This window comes from Primulina huaijiensis, chromosome 18 (genome assembly GCF_012295235.1).
Source record: "Primulina huaijiensis isolate GDHJ02 chromosome 18, ASM1229523v2, whole genome shotgun sequence".
Classification (NCBI taxonomy): Eukaryota; Viridiplantae; Streptophyta; class Magnoliopsida; order Lamiales; family Gesneriaceae; genus Primulina; species Primulina huaijiensis.
The window spans coordinates 16,288,640-16,302,055 of record NC_133323.1 but is presented as its reverse complement, the minus strand read 5'-3'; positions in this window follow the sequence as shown (position 1 = coordinate 16,302,055).

The window sequence follows — 13,416 nt, the reverse complement described above, 5'->3', positions numbered from 1 at the left end:
GGGTAGGTGGCAGACTGTGACGTCTTATTCACACCGGGATCCCTAGAGTTAGAGTCGAGTCGAGTCAAGATATGATTTCGATTTCATTTGTATGCTGACATTGATTTGGTTTCATAGATTATGGAACCTATTGCCATTGATTCTATTCATGAGAGTATGCTTCATGATTTATATTGTGTATATGCATGTGTACCGTGTTTTATACTGGGATTTGTTCTCACCGGAGTATCCGGCTGTGGTTGTGTCTGTATGTGTGCATGATCACAGGTGGGACAGGATCAGGGTCGAGACAAAGATGAGAGATCGAGATGGCGTGGTGATTACGGGCGTAGAAGAAGATTTCTAGTGGTTTTTTTTTACCAGACATGTACTACAATGTGATTTGTAGTTGGTATTAAACACTAGTTGGTATGAATGTACTGAAATAAGACATGGATTTATGTTTGTTGAAATAAAATGGAGACATTACTTGTGTAGGTTTATTTACATTTGTTTTAATATTAAAAGTAAAATTTTGACCCACATTTTCTAACAAAGATCCAATTAATCCCAAAAAGAATTGAGTTAGAGCCCGGGTCCTCACAACAGGTGGTATCAGAGCGATAGATCCTTTAAATTGAAATAGAATAGAATGAGCGGGGGTAGAACGAATTTTCTTCCTTGCTCTGATTGTGCTAGCATGATTTATTGCTTTCACTATGATATGTTGTCTTGTTATCTGAGTTGATTACAACATGTAATTGCAAGACTGAATCAGAACCGATTCTGGATCAGAGGTATATGATCAGAGGAGGGCTGAGACAGATTGTATAGATTGTGTACTAATCCGTTTGATAATCAGATATGCCTCCTCGACGAGTACCGCAACCAGTAGCAGGTCGGGCACCAGAACAGGTCCAATGATCCGATGGATGTGACCGCTACACCGATGGAGACTTTGTTAAAGCGGTTTCAGTCATTCCGACCACCGACACTGAAGGGCACAGAAAATTCCGTTGAATGTGAAAGTTGGCTCGATGACATCGAAATGTTATTTGAATCTCTTGACTACACCGACGAGCGACGAGTTAAACTTATTTGGCATCAACTGCAAGAAGTTGCCAAGAACTGGTGGCTTACCACGAAGAGATCCTTGGAGCATCGTGGTACAGAGGTCACTTGGAAGGTGTTCAAGACAGAGTTTTATCAGCGATTCTTTCCCGCTTCCTACCGAAAAGACAAAGGTGCTGAATTTGCCAACCTAAGACAGGGACAGCTGAATATCGAAGAATAGGTCGCTAAGTTCTCCACATTGCTTCGATTTGCTCCCCACGTTGCTGGGAATGATGAGGCCGTTGCGGATCAGTTTATCAATGACCTGAATCCGGAGATATTCAGCTTGGTGAACACGGGACGACCCAACAATTTTTCTGATGCCTTGAACAGGGCGAAGGGAGCAGAAGCCGGGTTGCTTAGGCAACGAAGCACTTCTTATACCACTCAGACTCCTAGACCACCCCAGCCCTCGGGTCAGTATCAGCAACCACCTCCCAGATTCGAGAGTGGGGGTAGCAGTAGCGGGAGGAAAGACAGTTTGAAAGTGAAGGAGAAGCAGTTCAAGAGATCAGGGAGCAGTTCGTCGAGCTCCAGTGGGTCACCACAGAGAGGTCCTGGCCAGAGTTTAGAGTATACAGGTGTTTATTGCAGTTCTTGTGGAGGCAGACATGCGACAGAGCAGTGTCAAGGTGTGACGGGCCGATGTAATATCTGTAGACAGCAGGGACACTTTGCCAGGGTCTGTCCACAGAGAGGGGCACAACAAACTCAGAGTGTAGGAGCATCTGCTTCAGTAGCTCAGCAAGGCTAGCTTCATCTGTTCATTCCTTTCAGCCGCCACCTGCACAGACCCAATCCAGAGCCAGAGGTGGCCAGACAGTGAGCCAATCTCCTAGACAGCAGGCTCGAGTATTTGCACTGACAGAAGAGCAGGCCCAAGATGCACCAGATGGCGTGATCGCAGGTAACTGTTTCCTTTGCGGTTATCCTGCTTATGTTTTGATAGATACGGGTGCATCTCATACATTTATATCATCACGTTTTGCATTGATACATGCATTGCCTGTCGAGTCATTATCTGCAGTAGTGTCTGTTTCTTCTCCGTTGGGAAGTGGTCTTGTATCTGTGACTTCAGTTAGACATTGTATACTACAGTTTGAGGGTTACGAGATTGATTTAGATTGCATTGTGCTTGGGTTAGCTGATTTTGATTGTATTGTCGGTATCGATATGTTAACCAAGTACAGAGCCACTGTAGATTGTTTCCAGAAGATTGTTAGATTCAGACCAGAGATGGCTAACGAATGGAAATTCTACGGTAAGGGTTCCAGATCTCGGATTTCCTTAGTATCTGCTCTGACTATGAGTAGAATGTTGCAGAAAGGAGCAGAGGGGTTCCTTGTATATTCAGTAGATCTACTGAAATCGAGCCCAGCATTGGCAGATCTGCCAGTGGTTTGCGAGTTTACTGATGTATTCCCAGACGAGATTCCAGGGTTACCTCCAGTTCGAGAGGTAGATTTCAGCATTGATCTTGTACCAGGTACCGTTCCTATATCTCAAGCTCCTTATAGAATGACACCTATTGAATTGAAAGAACTGAAAGAACAGCTCGAAGAATTATTGGCCAAGGGGTATATTAGACCGAGTGTATCTCCTTGGGGCGCACCAGTGCTATTTGTGCGAAAGAAAGACGGTTCGATGAGATTGTGTATTGATTACCGACAACTGAACAAGACATCGATAAAGAACAAATATCCCTTGCCTCGTATTGACGACTTATTTGATCAGTTGCAGGGATCCTCTGTCTATTCCAAGATCGATCTGAGATCTGGATATCACCAGCTGAGAGTCCGAGATGTTGATATACCGAAGACAGCATTCAGAACCAGGTACGGACATTATGAATTTATTGTCATGCCTTTCGGTTTAACAAATGCTCCAGCGGTGTTTATGGGACTGATGAATCATGTCTTTTAGAAATATCTGGATGCGTTTGTGATTGTTTTTATAGATGATATTTTGGTTTACTCGAGAAATGAGACTGATCATGCTGAGCATTTGAGAATTGTGTTGCAGACATTAAGAAATGAGCAACTGTATGCTAAACTATCAAAGTGTGAGTTTTGGCTGAGACAGGTTGTCTTCTTGGGGCATATTATATCTAGAGACGGTATATCTGTCGATCCGAGCAAAGTCGAGGCAGTGATTAGTTGGCCTAGACCGACTTCTGTGCCAGAGATACGCAGTTTCATGGGTCTGGCAGGATACTATCGACGATTCATCCGAGATTTTTCCAGTATAGCGAAGCCAATCACTCAGTTGACTCAGAAGAATGCGCCTTTTATCTGGTCAGAAGCATGTGAGTCGAGCTTCGTAGAGTTGAAGAGACGACTAACCAATGCTCCAGTGTTGACGATACCTTCAGGTACAGGTGATTTCGTTGTATATTGTGATGCATCGCACAGAGGGTTAGGATGTGTTCTTATGCAGCGACAGCATGTTATTGCCTATGCTTCGAGACAGTTGAAGCCACACGAGACTCGATACCCAATTCATGATCTTGAATTGGCGGGTATCGTATTTGCTCTGAAGATATGGCGACACTATCTGTATGGCGAGAAATTTGAGATCTACTCTGATCACAAGAGCTTGAAATATCTGTTTTCTGTCAAAGTTGAATATGAGACAGCGACGATGGCTTGATCTGCTGCAAGACTTTGATTGCGAGATCAAGTACTATCCAGGTAAGTCGAATGCAGCAGCGGATGCTTTGAGTCGAAAGGTATGTTCCTTGTCCTTGTCGACGATAGGTGTTTCGAATATGATAGAAGATTTTTGCTTTTCTGGATTAGCATTTGATACATATAATAGACCGTTGCGACTTGCCGCTATTCAGTGTGAACCAGATTTGATTGTTCGCATCAAAGAGGCACAAAGAACCGATCAGAGTGTTCAGAAGTCGATTGATATGGTCAGATCAGGACATATTTCTGAGTATCAGGTACGTGATCATGTTTTGTATGTGAATAACCGTCTTGTGGTGCCAGATGTTTCAGATTTGAAACAATAGATACTGTCAGAAGCGCACTGTAGTCAGTTGAGTATTCATCCTGGTGGCAGAAAGATGTACAATGATCTGAAAACACAATTCTGGTAGAAACAAATGAAGACAGATATTGCAGAGTTTGTGTCTAAGTGCTTGAATTGCCAATAGGTGAAGGCCGAATGAAAGAAGCCCGGAGGGTTACTTCAGAGTTTAGCTATTCCTGAATGGAAATGGGATCACATTTCCATGGATTTCGTCACGAAGTTACCACGATCATCCCGAGGCTGCGATGCGATTTGGGTTGTGATAGATAGATCGACCAAATCCGCATGCTTCATTCCGTACAAGATGACGTACAGATATGATCAGATGGCCGAGATATATGTCCGAGAAGTGGTCAGATTACATGGTGTGCCGAAGTCGATCGTATCAGATCGTGATCCACGATTCACTTCACACTTTTGGCACAGTCTACAGCAGGCTCTAGGTACGACTTTACACTTGAGTAATGCTTACCATCCCCAGACAGACGGACAGTGAGAGCGGGCTATCCAGACTTTAGAAGATATGCTGAGAGCTGTAGTACTAGATTTTGGTACTAGTTGGCAAGATTCACTCCCTCGTTGTGAATTCTCGTACAACAACAGCTATCAAACGAGCATCGAGATGGCACCGTTCGAAGCTTTATACGGAAAGAAGTGCAGATCTCCGTTGTATTGGGATGACATCTCAGAGGTACCAGAACTTGGGCTTGATATGATTCGTGAGATGACTGAGAAAGTTAATCCAAACCTACAGTTGCTCCTTCCCACCACAGACGAGCGTCTCCTCCAAACAGATAAGTCACACAACGAACTCTATCTCCATCTTCAAGCCCCATGAACTCGAAAACAACCTCAAGGGATTTAATCCAGCCCTCTGCAACCAAAGGATCTGTCGGCCCCGAGAACTCTTTCGACCTCATCTTCATGAACCGCTCACAGACAGCTTCAGGCCCCGTCTGTCTGGCTGCCACAGCGTTGTTCCCCGCAAACTACGCGAAGAACTGAGTCATCCCAGCTAACATCTGGGCATTCATGTCTGGTGGAGGGGGTGGAGGTCCCTGCCTATCTTGCCTCTGACCCTCACCGTCCTCATGACGGTGCACACCACCACCTCTCGGGCGTCCAACCTGGCGTCTAGGAGGCATACCGTTCCATATATAGCCCATACATAACTAACATGCATAATTCCATAATTTTTCTTAAATTTAAATAAATACTGAAATAATTAAAAATCTGAACGTAAAAATATTTCATGAAAACATGCTGTTAAAAAAATTCATGCTTTAAATAAAATGCGTAAATGTAAACTTACAGACCGAAGACGTGACTTCATGAGCTTCTTGAGGTCAGTAGTAGTACAACCCTTTACAAGAACATAGGCTCTGATACCAACTGTAAAGGCCCGTATTTCGTATTTATAATTTTGCGGAATTATTAAAAATTTTCTAAATAAATAAATAACTTGCCCAATTTATAAAATAAACATGTAAATAATTTTAACTTTTAAATAACAGCGGAAGCAAATATTATTTTCAAACAACAATTTAAAAATAATCCAACGTATTAAAACTGAGTTTGAATAATAAAAGGTGCATAAACTAAAACATGAGGTCCTCGGGTTTACTACTGCTTCCACAAGATCGCTCACTGGTCTACGCCCTCCGTCTCGACCTCATCAGTACCTACAACAATCAAGTCTAGTGAGTCTAAAGACTCAACATGTATATATCGTGAATAACAAGTAAATATATCATAAAATCGCATGCAACGTAAAAATATAGTATCGTAAAGCGCATGGTGAAAATCGTATCATGAATAATTATAACTACGTGCATATCTGAAAATCATACGTAAAAGCTTTGCTCAATAGAGCTCTGTCATGTCATATCATAATTTTCTGGTAGAGATAATGTTTCTAAGCAAGTGGCCCATAACATAACGTAAGCGCCTGATCAGACTAAACCACAGTATACTGGGCGGTAGAGATCAATCACAGCCCTTGGACTGGATGTCCGTACCCATACATAATCATAAACCGGTCGTAAGTCACCGGGTGGAGAGGTCCTCGGTTGCGCCTACCGACTTCCAAACCCATAAGCGTAAGGTGGCCACAAGACATATCACATATATCTCAAAAATAAACATTTTATATTTTTATGCACGTAATATAATTAAAACCTTATTTTTACCGGATGAGTTGGATCGTTCCCAGGCTTGCTGCGACTTACTACTAATATGTGACACATGCAATAAATCTTAACTTGCACAAAACTTGACAATTGGACCAAAAACGAGACGATTCGGACCAACAACTTGATTTTTAATCATAGCATGTACCAACCCGAACAAACATTAAACCGACGTTTAACCATGATTAAAAATACCCCAAACATACTGAAAAATATGCACAAGGACTGTAAAACATGAAAATAGGTGAATGGAACTCAAAACCATAAAACACTCTTTCGAGAGTCATTTTGGCACCTTTCACCGTAAATTCTCGTACGACCTCTAAACTCGACCAAATCACAAACGGCCAAAAACACGACTTTCCTAACTCATTATGGTAGTGTCCAGTCCAAGGCCATAGGCTAAAAGCCAACCAAGAACTCAAACCACCTCCAAAACCGAAGCTGAAAGTTGCTGTCAAAAATCCAGCAAGTGCAACTTGTGTGTTTGTGGTGTAAACTCTGAAATTTATTGACCAATGGCTTGAACCACCACCCAAGGCCTCTTACCAACATTCTAAGGCATGGCTTGGACCATGGCTAAGGGCTAAAAGCCAACCACAACCCAAGCCATTCCCTGATGTAATCACAGCTCCCACCCGAGAGCACCCTTGTTGTGTAGTGTGGTGTAATGACTTGTTTTACTGTCTTGGGTCGTTCCAATGGTCATTTGATCAGCCATGGCTCGATCTATACATGATGGAGTGTTGTATGAACCATGGCTATGGGCTAGGAGCCCACCATAATCCGAACCACACCCCAAAACCGAAAATACACTAACACAGGAAATGGAAAATTTGAATTATGTACTTGTGTTGTTGTTTTAAAAATTTTGAGGGAACCATGAACCAAAACTTGAAAGCACACCTTGGTCACGTCCTAGACATGGTATGGAAGGGTTCTAACCATGGCTACAGTCCTTAGGACAGCCAAGATTAGAACACACTCCTTAACCAACCAATAACAAGAACCGTGGCTCAAATCTGTATCTTTGGAACTAAGTTGCTGTCATTTCTGTATTTGTGAGGTTATGGGTGTAAACCAATGGACTAATAACACCCTAACACACTCTAAATCATGCCTAGAAGCAGCCATGGAAGCCTTGTATCGAGCAACTACCTGTAATCCAGAAAAGCAACCAAACCGTGAAGTTGAACCAAAAGAAATGAGAAAATTCTGTGCAGATTTTTACTTGGAATGTTGCTGTCATTTTCGATTTATTGCTTGAATCATGCATATATAATGGTTTAAAAATATCTATAGGATTTGATTGAAGAGCAAAGAAACAACATATACATGCCTGAAATTTGTTTTGGCAAAAAACAAATCAATACGACGAATACGAGCGGCGGAGTCGGAGTTAGTTTTCCTCTTGTTTTTCGGCTACTGTTTTCAAGATTTTTTTCCAGCTGATTCCTACTGATATTTTCGAGCATATGGGTGTAGGTAATGTTAAAGTGGAAGGTGAATGATGTAGGAGGTGTTAAGTGATTCTTGAATTGCATTTAGTTGAGAGTTACAAGTGGGAATTTGAAATGTTTCTTCACCCTTGTTATAGCTGTTCTTATTCATTCATTCTTGCTGCCAACTCACGATCTCAGTAGCCTATTTATGATATTTTTCAAAGGTGGGAGTGTGGATTTGCTAGACAATGAATATGAGTGTTATTAGGGGTGTTAAAGGTGTAATAATATGCATTAAGGTAGGAGGTTACAAGTGAAAGTGTTGAATAGCATTTGAAATACTTCCTCCCCTAGCTGCCGTTAATTTTTTTTTTTTTTGTATTCCTACTGTATGTGTATGATAGTTTGCTAAGATAATGGTTTGAGGAACAATGATGGGTATTATAGTATTTGAATTTACTAATAACTAGTGAATTAAAATGGGGGATTGAATTCACCTTGAAGTGCAATTAGAGATGGTTTGAATAATTTTACTACCTTTTTGAATTGATCGATATTGTTACTAATTTGTATGATACAATGTTATTTAAATCTTGTATTCTAATTGTTTAAGATTTTAAACCTCCATTATCTATATTTTAATACATTGACAAATTAAATTAGTTCAGAATCTTGTTTAGAATATTGCATGGCATGCATAGCCTCAAATTTAAATATTCAAATGCTATGATTAATTTCTTGAATATTTTATACCTAGATTAATTCATCCCCATATGTTTAAATATTGTAATTTAAGCTTTAATTAAATATTAACCTAAAGAACTTATTTACCAACTTAGCTTTAATTAATTTATTAAATCCCATGGACATTCTTTTTCTTTAAATTAAGTTATTCTTTGACTTAGATCAAATTTAGGAATATCTTTCCTATTATTAATTTTATCTTAAATCTCCAAACTCCGGTCCGACCTCGCGTAGTTACCCTGTAAAGATAAAACTAAACATCTTCTTTTAAAATAATTAAATCACTTCATATTTAAATAAAAATTCATTTTAATTAAATAATAGAAATTATGCATGGCTTATACGTAATCTGATTTTTCGGGTTCTAACACTCTACCCCCCTTAAAGGAATTTCGTCCCCGAAATTAAAACTTACCGAATAACTCGGGATAACGATTCCTCATCTCCGGCTCAGATTCCCACGTAGCTTCCTCCTCCGAATGATTGCGCCATTTGACTTTCACTAGCTTGACCATTTTGTTCCGAAGCTTTTTCTCCTGTCTGTCTAAAATTTTCACTGCTCTTTCCTCATAAGACAAGTTCGGAGTGAGCTGCAACGGTTCAAAGTTCAAGACATGTGATGGATTCGCCATATACTTCCTCAACATGGAGACGTGAAAGACGTTGTGTACTCCGGCCAGATTCGACGGAAGGGCAACACGGTAAGCTAACGTCCCAACTCTGTCGAGGATCTCAAATGGTCCGATGAATCTCGGACTGAGCTTTCCTTTCTTCCCGAACCGCATGACACCATTCATCGGTGCTATCTTCACGAAAACATGATCACCAACAGCAAACTCCAGATCTCTCCTCCTCTGATCCGCATAACTCTTTTGTCTACTCTGAGCAGTCCTCATCCTGTAACGGATCTTGACTACTGTATCAGCAGCCTGCTGCACAATCTCCGGACCCAACTCTGATCTCTCCCCTACTTCATCCCAATGTATAGGAGATCTACACTTACGACCGTACAGTGCTTCATATGGAGCCATACCTATAGACGACTGAAAACTGTTGTTATAGGTAAACTCCACCAACGGTAGCTTTGATTCCCAACTCCCGGAGAAATCAAGGACACATGCACGAAGAAGATCCTCCAAAATCTGAATGACTCTCTCGGACTGACCATCTGTCTGTGGGTGAAAAGCTGTGCTAAACAACAACTTCGTACCCATAGCTGAATGTAGACTCTTCCAAAATGATGAAGTGAATCTAGGATCTCGGTCAGACACGATAGAAACGGGAATACCATGAAGTCTAACGATCTCCCGAATATATAACTCTGCATACTGGATCATGGAGAAAGTTGTCTTAATAGGCAAGAAATGAGCTGATTTCGTAAGACGATCTACAATCACCCATATAGCATTCGACCCTCTGACTGATTTCGGCAATCCGATAACAAAATCCATGGTGACATTCTCCCACTTCCATTCGGGAATAGGAAGAGGCTTGAGCAAACCTGCTGGTCTCTGGTGTTCCGCTTTCACTAGTTGACACGTCAGACACTCAGATACAAATCTTCTGATATCCCTCTTCATTCCTGGCCACCAATATAATAACTGCAGATCTTTGTACATCTTCGTACTCCCTGGATGAATAGAGTACGGCGACATATGGGCCTCAGCTAAAATATCTGCTCGAATAGAATCGCTGCTAGGAACCCATATTCTGTCTCGATATCTCACAATCCCGTCCCTAACTGTGTACAAAACACTGCCCTTGGCCTCATCTCTCTGCCTCCACTTTGCCAACTGCTCGTCTGCTAACTGTCCACTGCGAATACGGTCTAGAAGAGAAGACTGGATCGTCAAAGTAGATAGACAAGGAACTCTACCTTGAGGATATGTCTCCAGATCAAACCTCTGCATCTCAAACTGAAGAGGTCTCGAAACCTCCAAATGAGTCATCCCTGCGACTTTCCTGCTCAACGCATCCGCAACTACATTAGCTTTGCCAGGATGATAGCTAATGTCACAGTCATAGTCCTTCACTAGCTCCAACCAACGCCTCTGCCGCATATTCAACTCTTTCTGTGTAAAGAAATATTTGACACTTTTGTGGTCGGTGAAGATCTGACACTTCTCCCCGTACAAATAGTGCCCCCAAATCTTCAATGCAAATACTACGGCTGCCAACTCTAGATCATGGGTAGGATAATTCTTCTCATGAATCTTCAACTGACGAGAAGCATATGCTATCACCTTCCCATGCTGCATCAATACCGCGCCTAACCCGAGTTTCGAAGCATCGGTGTACAAAACAAAATCCCCGGGTCCTGACGGCATGGCCAATACTGGAGCTGAAATAAGAGCTTGCTTCAATGTATCGAAGCTCTTCTGACATTCCTCGCTCCACACATACTTAACATTCTTCTTCGTCAATGATGTGAGTGGAACTACGATAGAGGAGAATCCCTGAATAAACTTCCGATAGTATCCTGCTAGCCCAAGGAAACTACGGATCTCTGATGCATTTTGCGGCACAACCCAATCTTTGACTGCTGCAACTTTCGCTGGGTCTACCTCAATACCATTGTTAGAAACGACGTGGCCTAAGAACGCCACTTTCTCTAACCAGAACTCGCACTTGCTGAACTTCGCGAATAGCTTGTGCTTTTGCAAGGTCTGCAATACTGTGGTCAAATGTCTGCTGTGATCCTCTTGATTCTTTGAGTAGACCAGAATATCGTCTATGAATACTATCACGAACTGATCAAGATACGGCTGGAATACGCGATTCATGAGATCCATGAAGATCGCTGGCGCATTCGTCAAACCGAACGGCATCACTAGGAACTCGAAGTGACCATAACGAGTCCTAAAAGCAGTCTTGAGAACATCGGCATCTCTCACTCTCAACTGATGATAACCAGCACGCAGATCAATCTTGGAGAATACTGAAGCTCCCTGCAAATGATCAATTAAATCTTCAATCCTCGGGAGTGGGCATTTGTTCTTCACTGTAACTTTGTTCAACTCCCGATAATCAATGCAAAGCCTCATCGACCCCTCCTTCTTCTTCACAAATAAGACTGGCACGCCCCATGGAGAAACAATCGGGCGAATGAACTCCTTGTCAAGAAGTTCCTGAATCTGCTTCTTGAGTTCTGCCATCTCTGTCGGTGCTAATCGGTACGGTGCCTTTGAGATCGGCGCGGTACCTGGCATAAGCTCAATAGAGAATTCCACCTCTCGCACAGGTGGTAAGCCAGTGACGTCATCAGGAAAAACATCTAGAAAGTCTTTGACAATATGAACCTCGGATGCTGACTGTTTGGGCGTCTCAGGAACAGATACAAGAGTAGCTAAAAATACTCGGCACCCTCTATGAATGAGCTTCTTAGCCTGGACACAAGATATCATACGCAGTAAATGAAAGTACCTGTCTGGTTCGAATAAGAATTGTTCCATCCCAGGCGGTCGAACTAGAACAGATCTCCGCTGGAAGTCAATCAAAACTCTGTTCCTCAAAAGCCAGTCCATACCCAGAATGATATCAAACTCAGGCATTGGTAGTACGATAAGATCCGCATAAACGAGATTACCATGAAGTTCGATGTCTATGTCTCGGATCACGTTAGTAGCTGTCATCTCCTCTCCAGAAGGCAAAGTTACTGAATACGCTATGTCTAGCCCAATTGTCTTGATCTTGAGAGAATTTGCAAAGGTTTCTGAAATGAATGAATGAGTAGCCCCTGAATCTATCAAGGCTTTCGTAGCTGAACAGGCTATAAATATTCTCCCTGAAAGATTGGAATATCATGCTAAACCCAATAGTTTTACAAGGACTATGCTTATAGACATGCAAAGGTCAAATTCTCCTAACCTAAATTTCCGTAAATAACACTGATTAGAACATGCAATCCTATCATAAATTCTAAGTTAAAAATCGTAACCCAAAACATTAAACTTCAAATACAACTTAAAGTTTTAGGATACCTGTCATGAGCATCGTCTCTGGGTTAGTTTCCGTAGCATGGAGAGTAAAAACTCTGCCTTGGGTAGGCAGATTCTTCTGAGGACAATTCTTCAATATGTGGTCAGTACTACCACATTTGTAACACTTTCCCGAACCATACATACAAGTCCCAGCATGATGACGTGAGCACTTGGCACAGACTGGATACTCCACTGTTCTCAGGACTGCCCGTCCCTGCTGCTGCCCTCTGTTCGTGGGTGGACCGTGGAAAGGTCTCTTATTCTGATGTTGCTGCTGGAGAGTACGATGTGGTGCCTGAAATGGTCGTTTACCCTGGCGATCGCGCTCAATATCGTTCTGATCTTGCTCTGCCGCTAGAGCCCTGGAAACAGCTACATCATAGGTAGTAGGGCCAGCCACCCTAACATCACGGCGCAAGATCGGCCGCAGACCATCCATAAAATGCCTCAATTTTGCACCAGCGTCATTTGCAATTAGGGGTACAAAGTGACAACCCCACTCAAATTTACGGATAAATTCCGTAACAGTCGTGTCTCCTTGCCTCAGGGTCATAAACTCTCTGGTCAACCTGGAACGCACCTCGTCAGTAAAATATTTAGAGTAGAATACCTCGGTGAAGCGCGTCCAGCTCAAAGTAGTGAAATCCAAAGCTACAGTTGCTCCTTCCCACCACAGACGAGCGTCTCCTCCAAAGAGATAAGTCGCACAACGAACCCTATCTCCATCTTCAAGCCCCATGAACTCGAAAATAACCTCAAGGGATTTAATCCAGCCCTCTGCAACCAAAGGATCTGTCGTCCCCGAGAACTCTTTCGACCTCATCTTCATGAACCGCTCACAGACAGCTTCAGGCGCCGTCTGTCTGGCTGCCACAGCGTTGTTCCCCGCAAACTGCGCGAAGAACTGAGTCATCCCAGCTAACATCTGGGCAT